Here is a 24,524-nt window from a genome sequence, read left to right on the forward strand (position 1 = left end):
GATGTGGGGGTACATTTTGAGGATGTGAAGCATTTGGTAACTGGCAGCAATGGCTGACGAAGCGATGGAAGATTCCAGGGTCTTGTCCGAGGACAAATACACATCAAGGTTTCTGGACGAAGGTGTAGGGAAGACAGCGCCGAAGGGAAGCAGGATACAAATAGGAAAATGTGTGGGTCAGATTTAGCTGCGAAGAAGATTAAATCTCTGTCTTGTGGGGATTTAGGCTAAGGGAACAGATAGCCTTCTAGTGACTATGGAGGAGAGGCAGTCATAGACTCAGGAATGGAGCAAAGAGGTGAATGTTGACAAGAAAAAGAAAACGTGTGTGATATACAATGAGAGGACCAAAAGTTGGAGCTTGATGTTCACCAAGTGAAAAATTAGACGGCTAAAGAGTGATGAACACCATGAGTCAACAAGCACTGGCAAAGCCAACAGGTCTGGCGTTGGCTCCCAGCCTTTTCCTTGGTTTGATTTTTTGTAATAGTTTACTTTTGCAGAACTGTCTGGTACTCACCAATGGAAAAAAAAATGGCAAGGGTTAAAAGCAAAAATATTTTTTGCCTCATAAAGAATGCTTTGCTATAATCGTGCCTGGTACGGATAGAGACTACTTTATGTGATATGCTCTTTGGGAAAGTGAAGGACGTTGTGATTGAGAGAAATCAGCCAATGCCTGAAGTAGGCTGATCAATTGTCCATTTAATGGTTAGTAGAAAAATGGGAATGACACCACAACATACCAATGGATGATGCCGTTCGATATCAGACTCTGAGCAACATATTGATCTGCCCATAAAAGTGGCAGGTGTTGAACTGCACTTGAATGGGGAGTTTGATCACTTTTCAGAGTTTGTGGTGGACTGTGGCATCACATGCCTCATGAAGCATCTTGGTGTTGATACCAGTGCTTTTAGATAATTTGAAAAAACCCTTCTGCAGCACAGTATGTGGTAACGACTCATCCATTTTTTGTGTTAAACCAAGGTCCGGTGGTGCATTTTTGACGTCATATATATTTTGCAGTTTTATGTAGCATGAACACGGCCCAAGGGCATTGGAACACTTCACATGAGCACCAGACTACATTACACAAGCTCAGATTAATTTTAAGTACAATCTATTTAATGATTTGCCCAGAATCAAAAGAAGCCAGAGATTTGATGATTTAGGGTCTGAAAGTATTGGTTGGCGCAGGGGCGTAACACAGGCCCCCGTGGTGCGGGGGGGGGCCTCGAGCTGCAGGGGGCCCCTTCAGCACAATAATCGGGCCCAAGAACTCCGGATAAAACCCGGAGTGGGGGCCCCTCCGTGTATGTGGCAGGGGGGCCCCCTCAACTTTCGTTACACCACTGGGTTGGCGTGCAAAGATAGTTAGCATTCAGGAAGAGTTCTTAAGATGTCGGGAGAGGGCATTTAGTTTGGGTGCATTAGCAGGAGTTGACAGTGGGGCATAGGATTGTGTGTGAAAGTCTGTTTAGAGTGAGTTTAGGGTGGTTTACATTTTTGTGATGTTTGTGTAGAAATAAAATGTAAAGTCTGAAGAGAAACTGAGTTAGTGAAAGGTCAGGGGGCAGATGACTGCTGTTGGTACAAGGAAGTTACTGTGACTGGGCATCTCTGGATGACATTAGATCTTGAAAGTAAGGTTGATTAATCAGGGTTTTTGGCAGAAATCAGCTGGCTCAAAGGTAGTTTATATTTCTCAAGTAGGCTTCAATTTCCATCCTTTGCACAGGAATGTCTCATTTTTTTCTTCAATGATTGAATAGTTGGAGACATCCTAGGTTGAGGAGATGGAGTACGTTGGAGCGAAGGTATATAGCTGACAACTGTTGCTGAAGATTGTCCTTGGGGTGTTTATTAAAGTCATTCAGTGAGGTCGAGTGAGACATACATTTGAAGTTGTTGTGCAAATGGTCAAAGCATGAGACAAAGTCTTTGGGAGGATACATCCTACTGGTATTGTGGTCTAGTGCATACCAGTCGATTGCCTTTCGTTCGTGTATATGTTGTTGAAACGATTATTGTGCAGGTGTGTATTCTTTGCCTGCACTTCATTAAAATGTATGTTGTTCCAATGTATATACTTCAAGAGTGTATCATTCCGGTGCATATAGGATTCCAGTACATACAGTTTGAGTGGCTATTGCTCATAGGATAGGATAGGATATAGGTTTATAAAGCGCTCGATTGCCGTGGCGTCTTGGCGCGGGTGAGTGTGGAAGTGGTGCAATCTATATCCACTCATGTGGATAGGATTCAAATGTATGGTGTTTGAGAGTGTATGATTAGAGAGTACATCATTCAAGTGTTTACTGTTTGAGGGTTTAAAGGGTTCCATTGTGTACTGTTCCCCATGTATTGTTTGAGTGTTGATTGGTCAAATGTGTATCTTTCGGTCTTTAGACCATTTAAGGGCATACAGCTAAAACAAGTGTTGTTCAGAAGTACATCATTGGAGTCTACATCAGTCAACTGTATTTCATCCCAGTGCATCAATTGGATGTAAACATTTTGCACAAGTGCAATTCCAGTATACACTATTTAAGTAGATATCTTTGGTGTGCATTTTTCAATATCTGTGACTGCAATATACTTCATTCAAGAGTGATTCTGTGAGGGTATATCGTGCAAGTCTAGATAACATTTCAGTGTATACCATTCAAGTATATATTTTTCCAGACTGTATATTTTCCCACCGTGCAGGATTAGAGAGCGCATTGTTTAGGTGTATACTTTGAGGGTGTATTGTGTGCATATCATTTGACTGTGCTCGATAACCAAATTGCTCATTAATTAAATTTGATACAAATTATTTGGTTGTTTTATAAACTATACATTAGACATAAGGATGCTGGCTGACTGTATTGGGCTTTAAAAAAAAAAAAAAAAAAAAAAGAAGAGCATGCCATGTGTAAAACTCTCAATTGCGCGCTGTATAGTTATCAATCTTAACGCCCATGTCGGTGCTCTTTACAATGAAAATGGCAGATTGGTGGACCGGGCTATGTTTGAGCCCTGAGAATACATTACAAGAAAACCCTGAAGTATCACATAAGAAAATCCACACAGGAAGATCCACAGGAGACAAGGTTAAAATACAAAACATGAAGGTATATTTAAAATGTAGAAATCATTACAGAAAGCAAACAAGTAAAAGATTAGTCAATTCAATTCAAAATACTCAACATGCAAATAAAATGTGAATCAGCATTGGGAGTGAAAGCTGAGACCTAAACTAACCAACAGGCAGCACCAAATATGGTCTAGGGTGGAGCAAACAATGAGTTAAAAAGCATTCTGCTCAATTAAAGACAGGAGAGAAAATCATCAAAATCTTTAAATATTGTATAAGACAGACAGACATGAAGGCTGCCTTCAAGGAGAGCAAGGGAAGAAACCATGGCTCTCACCGAAATAGTTTTTTTTTTTTTCTACAAATATTTGTATTTATAGTTTGCAATATAAACATACATTCAAAGAAATCATGAGTATACGAGATTAAGTGAGTGTGGAGCAGTAGCATTCGATATAAACCAAACAGTCCAACAATGGTCTCTTCGATTGAGCGCAAGGGGTCAAACTCTAAACTTGAGATGTACATGTGCCGAGTATCACATCAAATGTATCTACAATTATCGACAATGGGTCAGGCATCACAGTGATCTACCCAATATCAAGTCCTCTCCTTCCTCCTCCCCACCCAAATCCAAGCCATAATATTTTATCCATGGGAAATACAGATTTTTTAATTGTTCACCGTGGTGTGAACAATTAGCTGCATTATGTTACCTACTCATTAGGAAGAAAGAAAACAAATTGCATGGTAAAATGGTTTTTGCTCTGCTTCTAATGAATAGACATGTTATGCCCTCCAGAGAAATCAATGGCACCTTCACAATGCAAACAGCACATCCCTTCAGCCACTGGAAGTGGCCTTCAAATGTTTCAGTCAAAATCCATGCTTTCCTCAGGAACAAGGTGAGCAGAAAGTAATACATTTTAAAAACGTTACAATGCGAGCGGGCATGAAGCTAACTGAATTTCGTATAATTAATAAAATACTGAAGGGTACATCTGAGGCTCCACAGTGTAGAGGAAATATAACAGGCTGTCAGTTAACTGGCGCATCACACACATTTGAAAGTGCATTTGAAACTCAACTACGCCCACTCATGCCAACTTAAGAATTTTGTTATATTTGACACAGTATAAACACTTCATTTCCGTCTGCTTTATATTAATTGAAGTACAGATTAATTAATTTCAGAAATTCGAGCCTTCACCCAGATATGGTAATATTATGTATATACTGCAGCAGGCGTCAATATTGTCTTGGAAGCATTGTATCTTAGTTTCATTTATATAGCGCCCAATACTTGTGGCGAGCCACCGACGCGCTACTTAGTGGACTGGTGACCGCTGCACTGGGTGACCTGTGATAGGAGCCTATATGGTGTGTCACACTGTGGTGGCACAGTGTGAGCTGGCAGGTATGGTACTCATCTTTTCATGGCGGCGTCAAAGATACACAGTATCGGCCTGGGGAGAGTAAAAATCTGAGGGACAGCTCTCAGATTCGACCCTGTGACTTGCAGGCGATACGCAGACCGCAGCTGTAGGCAGAAAATCCCCCTGCCTGCCGCCCTCGCTTGGATAACCGGCAGGCACGCTGCAGTCCAGGCTGCGGTGCGTGTGTGCTCCGTCATGACGCAGTCCACGCTGAGCCACTTCAGCGACATGAGTGACTCCTGTTTACCAGGCCTGCGTGGCACTAAAGCATAAGTCTAGCCGGTCTCCGTCCCTAGCTCCGCGCCACAGATAAGGTTTCCTTACGCGGCATTTTGTAATAAGGGAAGCAGCCTTCGGGGCTTGCCGCAGAAATTTCAGTGTTCCAAAGCAGCACAGTTCGCTCTTATCTGAGCGGAGACAGAAGCATTTTATTGGCAGAGGGAGTGAGCCGGACACGGCATACACGGGATCGCCACTTCTCAAGCAAGTCTGGATTCCTCGTCACCTGAAGCGAAAACATTTAATTTTCAGTAGACTCGCGTACTCTATGGCTTCTGGGCGCTATAACACAATACTAGCCCAGCTGCTGACAATGAAGGGGCGAGAATTGCCACGGGGTGCACTTGCTGCAGGGCAGTGCAGGCCACAGTCACTAAGTGGGCACAAAGAGAAACGTTTGCCTCGAGGTGCCGCCAAGCCCATTGAGTGCTGGCACAGGGCTAACAAAGCTTGACCGAGGGCGCGCGTATCACGCAACGATGCTTGGTACTACTACTGGGTAAACGTTGCTGCAGGGTGAAGCTTAGTGCAAGCAGTGTTTGGACCACACGGGCGCGTGGCACACAGGGCATAGTGTTGTGAAGGAGCCATGGCCCAGGGCACCTCTTAGCAGATACAGAGGAGCTAAACTCGTGGCAGAATTTAGCAGGGGACGAAGGGTGGCAAAGGAAACAAAGTTACATTGAGCGGAAGGAGGGCGAACAGAGGGTAACATGGCATGGGGCGATATGTGGCACATAGGAATACTCTATGACTTGCTAAGCAACGTTGACGCTTGGCACATGGATATGCTCTCCAAAGGCGATGCTTGGTACATAGTAAGCCCTAACGAAGGGTGATGTCTGGCACAGAATGAGGCTTGGTGAGGAGAAGCTTGGCACCCGTAGATACTAGGGCACAGAGAAGCTTTTGGTTGGTGAAGGTTGGCACAGGCAATGCGACAGGCAGATGTTCTGTTACCATTGAGCAGCGTCACTGGAATTATGTGATTGTGCGGCCGTGGTGCTTTTCGCATAATTAGGAATTTGCCGCATTTGCCACATAATCCAGCATCTGCCACATAATCTGCAGATTTTACCAACAAAAAAATCTCTTTCTATCTTAAACGGTTCAACAGTTAGTAAAAAACAGCGAAACATGTTGCTGCGCAGTGGAAGGCTGTTTGGAAAGGTTGACTGGTCACCTTTCTGTAGCCTATTTCTCTATTTGGGTGTTAAACTGGTCCTAATGAGGTGCCACTAATGCCCAGATAGCTCAAACAAGTGTAAAAATGTCAAAATAATGATATAATACAATCACAAAATGTGCTGCATAATGCCGATCAATTTGCCTTTTCTTGCCGAATAATTTATTAAACCCTGCGGCATAATTTGGCCCTTCCCTGCCGCATAATTCCAGTGGTCCTGCCGTTGGGTTAAACTTCTAACAGAGCAGAGCTGATGGTGGGCAAATCATGGAACAGTCTAATGCTGCACACAAATTTAGCTGAGGGAGGGTAGACCAGTGCTTAATTTGAGCCAGTGCTTTCCGGTGCTCAGCACCAGCACTGAATTGGTTTCCCGGGCTGGCACCGGCACGTAATTGTCAACACCATACTTACAACAGTTCACCACATGGTGGCGCTGCTCATCTAATTTAGAAATGAGCAGAACAACGGTAGTTTAGGACTACAATATACACTAAAATTGCTAATACCTGCCTCCCCAGTCATTCCTTTAGGTTTGGGGACCTGGAATAATCTGAACTGTCGCATTTACATGCAAGAGAGATGGTTGGTTGTTGTTTTGGCAGCGATGACAAGGACGATGGGTGGTGCAAGCTGCAGTGGCCTCCTGATCAGAGCCCTGGCACTTAATATTTTACAAATTAAGCACTGGGTAGACCTTGGCACAGGGTGCACTCGATGCAGGGTAAACCTGGCATTGAGAAGCTTGGCACACAGAAAGCATATTATTCAATTGAAGAAGAAATATGCTTTGCATTCTGTGGCATTATAACCTGTTGGGACATGATAGCACGCATGGATACCGATACTGAATGCTGCTCAGGAAAAAACAGATTTCTTTAGAAAGAGCCATAAACACGTTCAGCAGATACCACACAAGCTGGGATTCACCAAACACGAATGGTTTTATGCATGACAGCACAGGAACATTACTTCAGTAAAGCTGCCCTTTTTAGACGCCAGAATGCAAAAGTACAGCTAAAGCACACACAATGTTGTAGTCAGCAGAGCGAGCCTTCCCGTGCACTCTTGCCGCAATAAAAGGTGCACATCTTTACCTGAGAATACTTTTTTTGGCAGCCTACGCAGCAACCCTACACACATACCTACTCCCTGCTGACGAGAGGCAACTACCTCGAAACACGTGTCCAGGGATGGCTAACGCAACACTTATTTTCACTTAAAACTTTGGCATAGGCGTACTCGCCGACGCTTACTTCATGGACCACAATCCTTTGGGGTAACACGCTGGTAGGATGAGCAGAGTGCGGCCAATCGGACTTTTGTTTATCTTTTATTCTGTGCATGCCAGCCGCGTCTCCTGGAGCGAAGTGTGCAGTTTATTCACATTATACACCATGGAAGCTCTGCTCGCCAATGTGAACAGACTGTGGAACATTATATGCTCAATATATTTGTAATTTGGGCCTGGTTTTATGTATTTTTAAAAAAAACATTTTTATCTCTATTTTCCCATATTATTAATAATTATCTGCTTTTTTTTTGGGTGAGTTAAAAGGTGAAGTTGGAGTATCTATATATTTATTTAACAAAAAAAAGTACACTCTAATGTCTGTAGGATTTTAGTGTGCTAAGTAGACATGCACAATAAAACAGTCCAGCCACAAAAATATTTAGCATTTTACCACTACCATTTGTGCACATCTGCAGCTATTTTGGTTTCATTAGGTAATGCTTAACTTATAGTCCTAGCAGGGACATATATTGATCTTGCAGACCTGAATGAAAGACGCTCAATCGAAGACTTAATTTCTGTCTTTTTCGGGTTTCAAAAAAGAATACAGACATGGATCAGGTTTGTTTCTGCCTGTATTTATATGTAAAACTCAGCTGGACAGTAAACTTGGAGTGAAATTGTGACCTACTTTTCTCACTGGGCGTGACCTACAAATTCATGACGCTAGCCCATATGGGGGTTACGCATTAGTAATGCACCCCTTTATTTGAGGGTCATAGAGCTAGAAATGGTAACTGGCAGCAGGCCCCTCAGAAATATATATTTGCAGTATTATATCGCTCGAACCAGTGCTTAATTTGAGCCGTGGTTTCAGGTGTTCGGCACCGGCACTTAATTCTGAGCACCAGCTCTAATGACAGTTTGCCACATGCTGGCGCTGTTGTCTAATTTTGAGATAAGCACAACTGTTGTTTCAATATACATTAAAAATGAAAATTACCTGCTGTCAACAGACTTCTTATATAACTTTGGGTGGCTGAAATAGTCTGAATTGTCACACTTAGAGTATGATGGTTAGTAGTTGTGTTGGTACTGTCATTGACAGCGGCAATCGGCGGTGCAAGATGCAGTGGCCGCCTGAAAAGGGCCCTAGCACTCACCTTTTTGCAAATTAAGCACTGGATCGATCTCGACCCCTTTCCAAGAGAATCAGGTACATTACACAGGGTAACATTCTGGGTTTCTTTAGGCCCTGGGAAACTAAGTGATTTGCCAAGAATCACAGGATGTCGAGCCAACGCCGAGACTCGAACATGGCTCCCCAGGGCCGAAGTTGACAGCTCTGGCCGTAACGCCACAGCCTCTCCGATCAGAAGTATTCTGGAGTCCGAAGGCAGCTAACATGCTGCCGTGCCTCTGAAGGGCATCTTCTCTTCCTCTCTTCTCTCTGAATCTGTTTATTTTGTTGTGAACCCCTTGAGCGTCAGATTAAATTCCCCAATTAGGTGTACTGAGCACACACCTCCATTGAGAAATAACAATAGGAATGTAGCAATCCCATTTAACAATTTAATAACAAAAAAACTAACATAACAAATAGAAAACAACAATATATTCAAAATTACTGAGGTAAATCCATTAGCCCTAATTACAAAAGCTGCAAACAAGGTAATCACCATGGATACTTATTAAAATACAACTAAAAGAGCATCTACAGTTCTTAAATGCTTAATTGCCTAAGGCAAAAATATATTGCAGAAGTGCAAGTTTTGTTAGTCAACTCTAAATTCAAAAACAAAGTTGTGGGCGTGATAGTGAGTTCAATAAAGGTTAGAAAAATCTATTAAAAAAATTGTCTCCGGAGATTAATTAGATCTGGCTTAGTCGATGTACAAATAATGCCCAGTCTCCTAAATACGAGTGCAAGAGGAAACGAGGGACAATATTTGATCTTGTCTAAATGTAAACCGCAAAATTCTCTACACAATCTTGAGTCCAATTAAAAAATAAGCATGTGCCATGCAATCGGTCTCACATTTGTGAAAGTTAGACCTATTGGCATTGTAAACGACAATGTTTTTTTGTCCCAGTTTTTTTGTTTGTAGTGAAGTGATCATATTTGCATAGCGCTATTGCCATTTGTATGATTTTGCGGAGCTGGAGAAGCAGAAAATGGGAAATAAGTTATGAGGGAGGGAGGTGGAAAATAAAAGACACCAATGGGAAAGGGAATATAAAAAAAAAGGGAAGGAGTTGCTATAAAGCGACGGGAATAATGCATGACAGGAGAGAGCATGATACCGGAGCAGGTTATGTGCGTGAGAGACAAAGAGCAAAATTTAGAGAGAAGTGTGCATGAGTGACAGGGAGAAAAGCATGGTTAGAGAAGAATGGGGCAGAGGAGAAGATATATGAGAGGGAATGGGAAACAGAAGGCGGTTGTGAATTTGTGAGGAAGAGACCAGAATGGACGAAAGAGAGCTGGGGGAGTTGATACATAGAGGGAGAGCAGAGAGTGAGGAGTTGTTTGGGAGCAGTCAGGATTTTTGGCCACAGACTTAAAGGAATTTATGCTGGGACAGACATAGAAGGTCACAGGCACACATGGCAGGAGCCAGGGTCAATACTGCAAAATTAATGCACTAAAAAGTTGTTAGATATTTGTTTCTGTTTAATTCAAGTCAGATTTAAAAAACTACACTGAAGGTCAGATTGTGTAGAAACATGCAGAGATTTTAACTTTCCTATATTTACCCAAAGTGTACAAAAAATAAAAATAAAAATGTTGCCCTAAATATCTCCATTTTGCTGATCACTCTTCACCTAGAAAATAGAGCAGAAGAAGGAAAAGTGATGTTTCGCTTTCGTTGTTAAAAAACTGAGCATCAAACATACTTGTGTTCTGCCTTTCATCTGACTTTGGCGACAGGCACTGAGATGCAAGACTTCAGCTGTCACAAGTTATTACAGTTGAGCAGTTAATTACAGGCGGCAAGAGACATCACAAATTGCCTGTAACAAGGAAATTAAAGGCAGGCTTTAATACAGGGACTGCAGACCCCCATGAAGTATAAGAAAAAGTCTAAACTAGTGTGCTCAGATCTAGCAGTGCCCATTTTAATGGCACAGAAGCTGTATGCTTTCTCTCTGGAGAACAGGCATATGACATCACTGTGACCTCTTACAATATCCCAAGGGAATCAAACAACGACAAGATTGCCTCATGAAACATTTAATGACATATTCCTAGGTTTTTTAACGCACAGACAGAAAGACAAGTGCCTTGATGCAAGTCAACAGCACAATAACATTTTTTGTGCGGCCATCTTGAAGCGGTTTCCTTGATAAATGTAAAAAAAAAAAAATGGAGAATGCACCACTACCCCCAGTCTCTATGCTATTTTATGACAATGAGGTATCCTTTGTAATAAAGAACCATGTTTTATGAAAATATATGTTATAGTCCTTGCACTATCGTAACTAAAGACGAATCATGTTTAATGATGTGGTGTGCTGTTGAATTTTGTGGGATGATGTGGAATTCTGTGGTGTGGTTTGGATGTATGTGGTGCGTTGTGTTATTCTTTTGTTGAGTTGAATTATGTGGTTTGTTGATCTCCGTCTTTGACTTGTGTGAATGAAGCCACTTATCTTGGCCGGAGTGTCCTCTGAGGATGCACAGTAGATACCCCTAATTCGTGTTTGATGGAAAACCCTATAAATTATCACCTTAAGTCCTTTGTATTTTAAGCACCTATGTGGCAGCTAGTGTGGGCAGAAGGGGGCTGTATAAAAAGGCACTGTTACAAATCCATGTTCTCCTTCAGGGCTGGTCCGACCACCGGCACATAATAATTGTACAGTTTCTAAGCGTCAACACTCCAGTCTGAATGTGGAGGATGGAAGGAGCGGATGTGACCTTGCGGAAGTTAAGAAAATAAGCATCTTTCTCATATACTTTAGGGAAGACTGGGCTGACAGGCCAGTGGCAAGATTGATGCGAAAGGCTTGGCCCCAGTAACCCAGGAGGCATTTTGCAATACAGCTTCCTCAAGCTGCCATGGTTTGCAGAAAGCCCGGTGGGTAGCATCTTAAATACGTTTTCTCAGCTGTTCAGACCCATAAGATGGGTCCGCCTAATACTGCTTGGGATGGACTGCGGTAGAGCATATTTGCAACATGGCGGATGGTGGTGGGTCAAAAGTGGGATCTGTGTGTGATAGGTTCATTGTTTATATGAATGTGACTTTAAATACTTGGCTGAGAACAAGCAGAAAAGTGGTTCTTGGTCAATCTGTCTTTAATTCAAAAAGCCGTATAGACAGGTTATCCTCACGTATTGCTCATCTTTGACTATTGTTTTCCCAGCCGCGGAGTGGGCGAGGACCTGGTGCCAATATGTTGCACAATGATTCAAGGTGATTGATTGACACAAAGTGCTATTCCTTTGCTGCCCTGATGCAAATAGATTAAGCAATTACTGGTTATTTCAATGTCAGACCGCCTGAGACAATTAGTCATGTGAGCTAAAGAGCCGCTGCCTGTCTAGGTAGAAAGAAAAACGTTATAAGCGTGTGTTCCTAAAGCGTTTCACAAAACCTTGCTTAATGACTGTGCGCCGCTGGGGCAGTGAAAATATCCCGCAATGGAGCTCAGGGCCAAACTATTGAAAGACAAGGCACCAGAAACAGCACAATAGTCATACAAAATAAATAACTCACCCCTCCTCCACCGCTTCGTGCCCGCCACTCCAGGAAGCAGTAACAAGCATTGGCAATTGACGCTTCAACAAGAGTGCCGCTTCATTAAAAGAAAGTTATTGCATCCCTTCAAAGTTGCTCAATCCCCCTTCCCCCCACTGGCTACGATGGGCTGCAATGGTTTCTTTACATCCTTGCCCTGCAGCCATGCGTGGTGGAATAAGCCACCATGCGGCCTCTCTGTGCCGCAGTTCCGATGTGGACCGGTAGCATAGGTGTAGGATAGCATTATAGACAGTGAGTGGTGGATTTCCTTTCAACGAGCCCTGAGGCTAACAAGCTATTCTCAGCAGTCGAAGTCCTAGAGATGGGTCAGATGCAGGGCACAAGTCCTAAACGAGCCACATGACCGTGCCGTGTAGAACAAAGAAAGGCATGCAGCCGCCATAGTTAAAGATTAAGCACCACTGCTGTTGGCCTGACTGTAATTAAAATGTATTATGCGGGTGCTTGCAGGAAAAAAAAGAAAGGCGAGCTGCCGCCATGGTTAAAAATTAAGTGCGGTGGTCGTCACGCTGATTTGAATTAAAATGTATTTTGTGGGTGCTTGCAGAAAAAAAGAAAGGTGCCTGGCCGCCACAGTTAAAAAAGAAGCAAGCCAGCTGTCACACTGATTGTACTTAAAATGTACTATGCAGGCGCTTGTAGAAAAAAAGAAAGGCATGCAGCTGCCATGGTTAAAGATGAAGCAGGTGGCCATGAAGCAACACCGTGCTGATGAAAGGAAAAGCACATAGTGCGTTAAGAGCTCTGAAGAGCTGTTCTGACTTTTATATAAAAAAGTCCCTGATCAGAAAAGAAACAGAATCAACAATTTAGAATAAAGGTGGGACAAGCAGAACCCATTATCCAATTAGAAGCAACGTTTTCTTTAAGGACACTGACAAAAGCCAAATAGAAGCTGGAGGTGGGTAGTAAACCCTCTGACTGAATACAGCATGTCCAGAGACAGCGCATGCGCTGCTTAGGCTCGACCTAACAACAAATATCATTGAGGGGTAAGCTCATGGCAGCTTGCAACTAAAGAGGTGCAAGGTTTGAAGTTGTAAGTCTACCTCAGACATTAACAGAGAAGCAGCAGGTTTACTAAATCAGGAGCGTCTAGCTTAACCCCAAGAGGGCTGGACCCATTCCAGATTAAAAATCACTTAACCAGTGTTTACTTTTAAACGCCCGTTCTAAATTACGACCACCTCTAGAATATCTGTTGGATTAAAAACAGCACCATAAACAAGAACCAACATCAATAATTCATGAGCCTTCATTTACTGGACACCTAGATACACTGGCAACTTTGTAAATGCTTTCTTAGAAGTGGCCATGAGGAGTTTACAGATTGCCAATTTTATCATTTTGGTAAATTTTATTATTCATGCCAAACTATCAGCTAGTTCTGGTTTCTCTCAGACTATTGTTGCCTTGAATGTGCATCAGAATGTTTGTTGGCCTGCAGATGCTGCTGGCCACACTTTAGGTTTGTTTTTTACCAATGTTCCAGACTTACAGACAGGAGTCCCAGTTCCGTTAACATGGACTGACCATTATCTGATCACTATTTGTTCTCCCTCCCTTCTAAGACGCCACCTAGGGCTCTACTCTCTTACATCTCGCGACAGTGGCACAAAGTGAACGAGACTATTTTAGCCAATTAGCATCCCCCGCTATTCCATGAGGATCTTGAGCAAGACGCCGTTGTAATCAACAACTGGCTGCCTGCAGTGGGAGATGGGACTGCTCCTGTTAGACGTGGAGCATCAGTTAGATATCATCCTCCTAATCCTTGATTTACGACGGCCTTAGCGGGCGAAAATATGAAATGTAAAAAACTCTAGCATCTCTGGAGAAAAAATTATAATTCGTCAGATTTAGATTTATTTAACTGGCTTTGAAGGTCAATCATGGTGCTATTCGTAAGGCTCAAGCTGATTAGTTTGCTGATCAGATCGCCTTAGCTTCCACCGCCCCCCCCCAGGAGATCTCAAAATAGTTCAGTCTTTCCTTGCACCCAGAGCCTGCACACAACATATTACCTCTTCCACAGAGTTATGTGAAAGTCTCTCTTTTTTTTTTCTCCAGAATGTTGAACAAAATCTATGCTAGCAGGAGGAGCCTAGCGCGCATCCAAGATGGTCGCGTGAGCACAGGGCTCCCCGGACCCTTTCTGCTCCTCGGAATTTATCCTGAGAATATCCTGACGTGGCTTATGGAATCTGGGAGATAAAGACCAGCTGAGCATATATCTCTTTTCAAAAATCAAATCGGACCTGGGAATCCTGAGTTGTCGTCGTCGGAACTTTTGGGACCCACCCGACGGAGGTGACCGGGGTGAAGGTGACCCGAGGGGCCGGGCTGCAATTGAACAACAGCGGCTTCAGCGCGGTGCCAGCTGCCGATCCACCACTTTCGGCTTCGGTTTTGCACTTCAGGAGACCGGCAGGGGGGTGCGCTCGGGGTGGCGAGGTGCTTCCTGGGCCTCTGCATGAGGTTTTCTTTCACCTGCCACTAGAGTGCCTATCGCCTCGGACCCCCTATACCGACATTTTGTGGTCTTCTTGCTGGTGCCCTTACACCTCTTGATTGGAGGTCCCCTTGAGTGACCGTGTTCACATGGGGGGCAAAGGGGGTCCCGAGGGGCGCAAGACCAAGGCTTCCCTCCGCGGGGGAGCAGTCCAGAGCAATAACATGGACCGCTACACCCAGGGCAGGGGGCCCTCTGGCGCTGCTGGCCTCCCCTCGGATACTGCGGAGGGAGGCACGACCGTCTCTACGGAACTATCCCTGCAGGACATTATGGGCGCCATTGATGGCATTAGGGAAACCATCGCGACGCAATATGAGGCCCTGGCCCGTAAGATTGACACTGTCGCGATTGATGTCACCCTGATCCGGGCCGACCTCTCCAAAACTAACAAGAGGGTCCAGGCTCTCGACACACGGACCTCCACCCTCGGTGCGGAGGTGTCGGATCTGCGGGCCGCGCTTGGAGACATCAGGGTGGTCAACGATCATATGGCCCGGCGGCTTGAGGACTTCGAGGGACGGGCCCGACGCAACAACATCCGCGTCATAGGTGTACCGGAGTCCTCCGACGGCCGCCCGGTTGACCTCGTGGTCGAGGAACTTATCCTGAAACAGTTGTCCCCGGCTGGCCTAAGTAAGTTCTTTGCCGTGGAGCGGGCCCATCGAGTTCCGGGCGGTCGGCCACGGCCGGGGGCCCCCCCGAGGCCTATCGTGGCCAAACTGTTCCACTACAGGGACCGCGACGCTATTCTGCAGGCCTCACGGACCCACGGCCCGGTTCGTCATGAGAACTCGACCATCAATTTTTATCCGGACTTCACGCAACTGGTCCAGAAACAACGGATGGGATTCCAAGGGGTGAAGCGTCGGCTCCGCGAGCTGGGCCTAAAGTATTCGATGCTCTACCCTGCAAAACTCCGAGTGGAACATGGGGATCGGACAGCCTTTTTTGACTCTCCTGTGGCCGCAAGTGACTGGCTGGACTCTCTGCCGGACGGAGGTGGCCGTCCCGGACCCTCTGCGGGCACCGCGGGTGACGGGTCCCCTTTAGAATGACTTTTGGTCCTTGATTTTGCCGTTTTGCACTGTACAGTTGGGTCTTATTTCATTTGTATATTGTGTTTTACCAGGACCAGTGAGGGGGGCGGGCGGGGACGGGTCCCTTACCTCCTCTGGGGTCTTTTCGTAGAATGGGGTTAGAGGGGCGACAGGCACACTGCAAGTTGGGGGGGTTTTTTGGCCCGCAGGGGTGCAGGGTGGGGGGAGTTGGTCTTGGGGTGGGGTTGGGCGGGAGGAGGGGTTGTTTTGCTGTGTGTTTTTTGTTTACAGGGCGAGGTACTGATTTTTGTCCACATTTGGGAACTGTGCTGCAGGCTGGGGGACCCTTGATCTATTGGGGGGGATGGGGGGGGACGGGTTGAGGCTTATGTCATGGAACGTCAATGGGTTGGGGGACCGTATCAAGCGGGGTGTAGTACTGCAATATTTGCGTCGTTTGACTCCTGATGTGGTGTTTCTCCAGGAGACGCATCTGGTTGGCAATGTTTGTCATGCAATGAACAGGGGGGGATACCGCCTCGTGGCCCATTCTGGTTTCACAACTGGTTCCAGGGGGGTGGGCATTCTCCTGCGAACCTCACTTCCGGTGGAAATCACTAAGATAGTCTCGGATGACAGAGGGCGCTATGTGTGCTTGATTGGGAGGTGGGAGGGGCAGCCCCTTGCCCTGGTTTCAGTTTACGTCCCCCCGGGCCTCCAGAACTCCACCTTCACTGACTTGGGTCGAATGCTGCTTGACCTTCCGGACAGCCTCCTGCTCATGGGCGGGGACTTTAATTCTGTGGTTTCGGGTGAACTGGATCGTCACCCACCAAGGACCCTCCCCGCTGCCCAGGCATGGCTGGGTGGGATGCTGGAGACCTTCGGCCTGGTGGATAGTTGGAGATTAATGCATCCGACCCAATGTCAATTCACCTTTCACTCGGGGGCGCATGGGAGTCTCTCTAGGTTAGACTACTTCCTTATGCCCGCGGCGCAGACTGGTCGGATTCGAGAGGTCAAGCACCTGGCGCGGGGTATCTCCGACCATTCTCCGCTGTGGCTTCTTTTTGACACCGAGCCGCGGTCTGCAGGGCGGATCGCTCCCATTAACCCATGGTACCTGCGAGACCCTACGACTCGTGACAGCCTGGTTAAGGCTATGGACCAATACTTCCTTGATAACGAGGGGTCGGTGTCGTCTGCAATGTCCCTGTGGGAAGCCTTTAAAACCGTGATCCGCGGACACGCCCTTTCCCAGATAGTGGTGGCTAAGAGGGTCAAGAGTGAGGCGGTGGTGAGGCTGGAGACTGACATCTTGGGGCTGGAGTCGGCCTTGGAGGCGAATGTCACTCCGGACGGGCTCCATGCCCTCAGCCTGAAACAGTTTGAATATAGGTCCCTGGTCACTGACGCGGCCAAAACTATGTATAGGGAGCAGCAGGGTCGACTGTACGATGCCGGGGACAAGGCGGGAAAGTTGATCGCGTGGCTGGACAGGAAGGAGAGAGTGAATCGTGTGGTCCCGGAGTTGCGTGCTGCGGATGGTGTGTGTGTGACGGAGCCTGACGAGATTGTGGAATGTTTTGCCGACCACCTCCGGGCTGTGTACTCCCCAGTGACTGACAGGGATGAGGACGACTCTCGCCTTCTACTGAGGGATATCGCCTTGCCCGGCCTGTCCGTTGAGGACCGTGAGCGGCTGGACGCCCCCTTGTCGGCGGATGAAATAGCGACCGCGATCCGCTCCCTTCGCTCGGGCAAGGCTATGGGTCCCAACGGTCTGCCCATTGAGCTATATAAATTGCGCCCTGACAAGCTTGCGCCCTTCCTCAGTCGCATGTTCCGTGAGTCTCTGGCGGCGGGTTCCCTCCCGGCCGACCAGCGTTTGGCCACGATAGTCGTTATCCCCAAGGAGGACAAGCCGCGAGACCGCTGTACTTCTTACCGGCCTATTTCACTGCTAAATGCAGAGCCTAAGATCCTGGCGAAAGTCCTTGCCAATCGTCTGTTGAGCGTCGTGTGCGATCTTATTCATCCGGACCAATGCGGCTTCATCCCGCATCGTAACACCGCTCTTAACTTGCGGCGTCTTCACGGCGCCCTTGCCAGGGCGGAGCTCCTCTCCGAACCGGCCGTGCTGGTTTCTTTGGATGCCACGATGGCTTTTGACACCATCGAGTGGCCATTCCTCTGGGCTGTCTTGGCTAAATTTGGCTTTGGGGAAGGATTTATTGGCTGGGTGAAGCTTCTTTACACGGGACTCATGGCTCAGGTGGTGGTGAATGGGCGGGTCTCTCGGCCCTTTGCCCTCGGCAGGGGCACGAGGCAGGGATGCCCGTTGTCCCCTTTGCTCTTTGCTCTCGCCCTGGAGCCACTCGCTGCTTGGCTCCGCTGGGAGCCCTCGCTTAGAGGGATCCGGTGGGCCCCGGGCTTTGAAGATCGGGTTTCGCTGTATGCGGACGATATTCTCCTGTATCTCACCTCACCGCGGCAGTCGCTCAACGTCCTCTTTGACGTTCTGACTTCCTTTGGGAATAATTCGGGTCTCACGATCAATTGGTCTAAATCCTGCGTCTATCCGATCTCCGGTGGTCCTCCTCTCCTGCCGCCTCGGCTTCCGATCCAAGTATCTCTGAGCGGCTTTAAGTACCTGGGGATATACGTTTCGCTGGACCCGGTGGCTCGCTATGAGCAGAATCTCCTGCGTCCGCTTCGGCGATTGCGAGAGGACACGGCCCGGTGGTGCAGGCTGCCCCTGTCCCCGCTGGGTCGGGCCGCGCTGTTCAAAATGATGTCCCTTCCCAGGTTCCTCTATGCACTCCAGAATTCCTTCGACGTCATCCCAGTGGCCTACTTTCGGGAGGTGGAGAGCCTGCAGAGGAGACTGGTGTGGGACGGGCGGGCGCGTATTGCTCTTGCTAAGCTTACTCTCCCCTGGTACGACGGGGGCATCGCGCTTCCCGACATTCGCAGGTATTATTGGGCCGCGCAGCTTTCGGCCATTAACCATGCCACGTATGCGCCTGGCCTGAATCCGGCGTATGAGATGGACAAGTTCCTGCTTCCCGGCGGGGACTATAACAGGGCACTTTACTCCCGCTCGGCTGGCCGGACCCTTACGGGTCCTACTAAGATTGCGGTGCGGACCTGGAGGGCTGCCACTGCGGCCACGGGCTGGAGTGAGCGACTGACATGTGCTACTCCTTTGTTTGCCTCCGATCGCCTGGGCAGCCTCTGGACTACGAAGGGGTTTGACCAGTGGGACACGATTGGTATCAGCAAAGTGGGAGACCTGTGGCATAAGGGCGCGGTTAAGACTTTCGCGGCGCTTCAGGCCGAATATGAGCTTACGGACAGGGAGTTCTTCCGCTATGCCCAGGTTCGACACGCCCTGCTCTCGGTCTTTGGAGAGGGGACCAAGATCCCGGTTTCCTCGCCCCTCGAGGACCGCATACTTGACGGACATGTCCCTGACAGTACTATTTCTTTAATTTATAAGAAACTGATTAATCATCGGGCTGACCTCTTGGTGCGCCTTCGGGAGGCTTGGACGGGGGATGGGGTGGAATTGGACGACGAGGACTGGCAGTCTGCACTGTCGTCCCCCAAGGAGGTCGCCATTCCAGCCCGTCTCCGGTTGGTACAGCTTAAGATTCTTCACCGGGTGTATGTGACGGGTCCTCGCTTGGTCTCGATGGGATATTCCGACGATGGGCTCTGTAAGCGGGGTTGTGGGCTCAGCGCCACCTTTCTCCATATCCTGTGGGAGTGCCGCGAGGTGGCGGACTACTGGCGCCGGGTACATACGGTTATGGGACAGGTCACTGGGGTTGTGCTGCTGCCGGAGGTGCGTCGCTGTGTCCTGAATGTGTGGGAGCCCAATGATTATAGCGCGGCTCAGACTCGGTGGGCGGCCCTGGGGAACATGATTGCCAAGAGAGATATAGCGCAGCTTTGGGGTGCCCAGCGGCCGCCCACCGTGTCAGTATGGAAGGAGAATATGGACTGGTGTATGTTCAGGGAGAAGACTGTGTATGTTGCCCGTGGTAAGCCGGGGGCATGGGGCAGAATCTGGGGGCAATGGAATGCATATCGCGGGGGTATCTGTACGCCCCCCCTGGTGGACACCGATATCGCCATGTCCCCCTGACCCTTGACGGTTCCGGGCACCTTTTGGAATGACTACATATGGACGTTCATTTCCCTTGGCCCCCCCCCCCGTCCCCAGCCTCCCGGTACTCCTTCCTTTCGCGTGCTGCTTAATGGTCTGAACTGGAGTTCCCCGGAGGAAGCCTGACCTGCGCTGTTTGTCTTTATGCCTCGCCTTTTGTTTTTCTTTTAGTTTTTTGTGTCTGTTGGACTTAAGTCTCCTGTTCCTTTAGAACTATCCGGAGTCACTACGGGGCCGAGCCCCGGGAACCGACTGCAGCCTTGATAAATGTATATTTCATTCTGTACTTAGCGGCCGGCCCTGGTGGTTGTAGGCCCGTGCCTGTAATCGAATTATTGTTCAATAAAAATTTAAAAAAAAAAAAAAAAAAAAAAAAGAAAATCTATGCTAGCGTGAGTGAAGATGTAACCTACATGGTTGATCCCGAGTGCTCTGTAACGAATGGCAAACCCTCTGTCCTGGTCTTATTTGGATTTTAAAGCGCATCACCTGAAGTTTCGGCCCATGCTGTTTCGGAATGTCACTCTGAATCTCCTCTAGATTCATGTCCAAACTGGAATTCTGACGAAAGCCATGCACAATTTAAATCTGGTAATATAGGATTTATTTAACCATTTACTGTGTCAAGTCTTTGTATCCAACTTCTGGAAACATGCTCAACTGGTTCCACTATTGAAAAAGCCGTCCGCTAGGGGAGGAGCCAAGATGGCGACCGGAGCAGACGCTTGAGCGCCCGGCTCCGTCGGCCCGTGGCCTCGGACTACTATCCTGATGCCCATCCTTGCCGATTCTCGAGGTGCGACGTGTGCGAAGACGCGCTGACCGCGCTGCCGCTTTCCCGGAGTCTCAGCCCGCCCGGATGCCCGAGTTCTGGGTGCTTTTGTCCTCTGCACTGAAACCCTGCGCCATTCTGGCCTTTGCCGGCCCCCTGGAAGCTCCGCAGTTACCGGACTAGCTTGCGCTAACCGGGGCCCCGCGGTCCCGATCTCACCTCGCACCACAGATCGTTGCCGGATGAGCCCGGGGAGGGCCGGCTGGACACCTTCTGCACCCTGTGCCTGACGGGCTGGAGCTGTGGGGTGGGCCCCGGTGCGGCGGGTCTCCTGCCCCGCTCTGAGGGCCGCGCCGTGAGAGGCTGCTGCCCTCTTCACCTATTGCCTAGCCGGCGGCGAAGGGAACCTGTGGGAAGAGAAGCGACTGTCGGCCATTCCTGTTGTGGCGTAGACCTGAGGGGAATTGATTCCTTGCCACGACCCCCCCCCCCGGGCCATTGCAACGTACAGCGGCGAAACATGGCGTTGAGTGCCTGCTCGCGGCTGGGGGGTGATACTCCGGTCTCGCCCGCCGCCCACTTCGCCCTCCCTCTTCCGGACACCAGCTCCGCGATGCCGTCCCGGATCACTGCCGATGTGGGGGCCCAGCTTCCGCTGACATGCGGCTCCGTTCTGGCTGTCCTGCGGGACTTTCAACTACAGATGTGCGCTGGCCTGCAGGCGCTGAGTGAGCGGTTTGACCCCATACTGTCTGCTGCGGGTCGTGAGCGCTCTGTTTGTCATCCACAGGGCGTGGGTCTCCCGGTGCTTTTGTCCTCTTGCGGGGACGCAACGGCGGTGTATGATTGTGCTACACTGGTGCCTTCATCTGGCGTTCCCGGCACCCGGGATCCACCGCTCTCCACCTCAACTGCGGATACTTTGTTCCCCTGGTCATGGCTGCCTGCTTCATTGTTGCCTGCCTCACCGCATCCGCAAGAATATCCTGCTGAGCGATACCTAACGGCTTCGAGGAACCGTCCGCGGTGGCCTACTGCCTCCTTTTTGTGGAACTCCTGTACTTTACTTGCCAGGTTTGGATTTTATGTGGTGCAAAGAGGGACCTCACTCGACGGTCGGCGGCCATTTCGTGATCCTACTTCACCATCCTCTCACAAGCGGCCATCTTGTCTTTGTCTGCTCGGGACACGGGGCCTTCATGTAGGGGCTGGCTTAATCCCAAGCCCGCGATCGGGCCAGGGCTAGACTGACTTCCATCGCCAGGGTTCATGGACGGGCTGGCCTGGGACTGGAACTGTATGTATGTTTTGTGCGCACTCGTCGCGACTTGTATCCCTTCGCTTAAACAGTGGTGCCATGGTATCTTCGCATGCCGTTTTTTGGCGTAGTGGGCTCTCAGTGTGTGGAGGCCATAACTGGCTGATGGTTTGGGGCGCTCTGGTGTCCCGTGGGCTCCTCCCCGCCTTCTTTTCTGTTTTCTTAACTTCTTTACTCTATTCCTACTTTCTCTCTTCTCTATATTTCGGGTTCATTGGGCGACAGGCACTATGCTGGGGGGGGGGGTAGGCCGTAGCCTCCGCATTGGTGTAGGGTGGGGGGGGTAATACTCTCTGTTCTTAATTAGTTCTATGGGCCTTTCTTCTTTTATGTCTCTGCGTTCTACTTTCTTCGATTCGGGGTCCGGGTGTGGGGTGGATCGAGTGGGGGCGGCCTTGGAGGGGTGCGTACTTGTTCATGGGACTATCCTGTTATATCTCTGCACTGCCTCACTGCTTGAGATTTTACTTCCATTGATGTTTTACTGATGTTGCTGCTCTCCCGTGTGGTGAAGCTATTTTGCGGACTCGAATCTCCTTTGTTCTTATCCTTCACTGACTTTTTTCTTTGATAAAATTATCTAAAAAACTGAAAATTAACCTTCACCTCTCCTTCCCCGGGTGTCAAAGATATTTCCAGTATGTGACTCCCAACTCGTTGTCAATCCTGACCGTTGACGCACGGGGGCTGTAATGTGGGTATTAGTGCTTCACTGTATCGTGGCCGGCCTGACGGTTGTAGGCCCGTATTTGTTCTTTTAAGATGCACGAATAAAGGTTTTTAAAAAAAAAAAAAAAAAAAAAAAGCCGTCCGCTGACTCGGAAATCCTAGCAAATTTTTGACCTATCCTTTCTTTCTTGCATTGTCTAAAATGCTGGAGAAAAATGGTTAATGGCCAGATTAATTGTTATCTTGAGCCCAATAGTCTTTTACATGACTCACTGTCTGGTTTCAGGCCTTGTCCTAGTAGGCAATAAGTTCTGCTTGAAGTTTCTGAGTTTATAAAGCTGAGCCTACATTAGGGCCATGCCGTAGTACTGGTACGATTAGCTCTCTCAGCGACTTTTGGCCCGGTTTTATATCAGATATTGTTACAGCGTCTAGCAAATAGTGGCATCTGCGGGTCCACTCTACTGTGGCTAAAGTCTTTTCTATCCGACCAGTGTAAGTCTGTCCATCTGCCTCCTTTCCCCTCTTTTCTCAAGTTATTGAAATGCTGTGCCCTTAGTCCTACCTTGTTTAACATCTACATTGCCCCTCTGTCAGAGATAATCCAACCATTTGGATTTAGGGTGGTGTCATTAAGGGACATACACAATTACTGTTCTCCTTCTCGGAGGTTAACAGTGCAGTATGGATCTCTTTCCAATCTTGCCTTGTGGGAGGGGTTACCTGGATGAAGAGCTGTTTAAAAGTAACCCCGAATGAAACCGAAGTACTGCTTTTTCATTGTTCCCCTTCAATCCGGTCCAGTGCACGGTAGCCTTCGGAGTTTGGTCTCCCCCACCCTAGTGGAGGAGGTAAGGAACCTGGAAATGAAATTCCGCAGGTGAAGGCAGTCATAGGTGCGTTTTTTGCCCTTCTAAAAAGCCTTTTAAAAAAAAATCCTAGGCTAGTCCCGGAGTTCACTAGGAAAACCATTGTTAATTCTCTGATCACCTCTCGCTTGGACTATGCCAACATTCTGTATCTGGGCCTCCCAGACTATCTCATGCAGGTGATACAGAATGCAGCCGCCAGGATTTTACTGAACATCCCCAGACAGGATCCATTTCAGACCCCTGAGAAACCTACATCGGCTGCAGCGCAACAACACATTCACTTTAAACTTCTTCTAATAACCTTTAGGGCATTTTATAACATAGGCCCTGTATACTTGAGGGATAGAATACAAGCCTACCATCCTGCAGGAGCTCTTGGATGGTCTAATCAGTTATTGCTGGTGGTACCACCTAGAGTTTGGGTCTTTCTTTCTAGGCCCCCAAATGATGGTATGCCCTTCCACCTAAAATTCGAACCTCCCCTAATGAACAGACCTTCAAAACCACCTTAGAACATGGTCATTCGAGTCATGGTAATAAGCTTTGCACTTTTCCCACCCTTTAACAGCCGAGGTAGCACCGTGACGTGTGTCGGATAGGTGCGCATTGTGTTGTGTTCTGTTATGTTATTAAAATTTCTATAGCGTGCGAATCACCCGAGGGCATCTCGGCGCTTGTTTGATTGTTCACTGAGTGAGGAAGGCGGGAAGGGTATCACGTCAAGCATTAGGGAGTTAGAAATAGAAAGGTTTTCAGTTTTTTCCTAAGACAGCTAGGGAGGGACAATTCCGGATGGTAATAGGAAGCGAGTTCCAGTAGCGCGGCGCGAGACAAGAGAAGGACTTAGCCCCTGAGCGGGCGCGGCGTATTCTGGGAATCTTTAGTAGTTCCATGGCATTGGACCGTAAATTAAAGATTGAGGTCTTTTTTGTTAATTTGTTAGCCCAGTATTTGGGTCCTAAGCCGTTAAGGGCTTTGTAGGTAAGACAGCAGGTCTTAAAATGGGAGCGCTTCCTAATTGGGAGCCAGTGGAGTTCTGATAGGATGGGGACTGAAGGCGAGCCAGCCGGACGGCCAAGAATCATTCGGGCAGCCGTGTTCTGGATGACCTGCAGCTTTCCTAGCAGGGAAGGGCCGAGTTTGGCGAGCATCGCATTGCCGTAGTCGAGACGACTGATCAC

Source organism: Triturus cristatus, chromosome 4_2 (assembly GCF_964204655.1).
Source record: "Triturus cristatus chromosome 4_2, aTriCri1.1, whole genome shotgun sequence".
Lineage (NCBI taxonomy): Eukaryota > Metazoa > Chordata > Amphibia > Caudata > Salamandridae > Triturus > Triturus cristatus.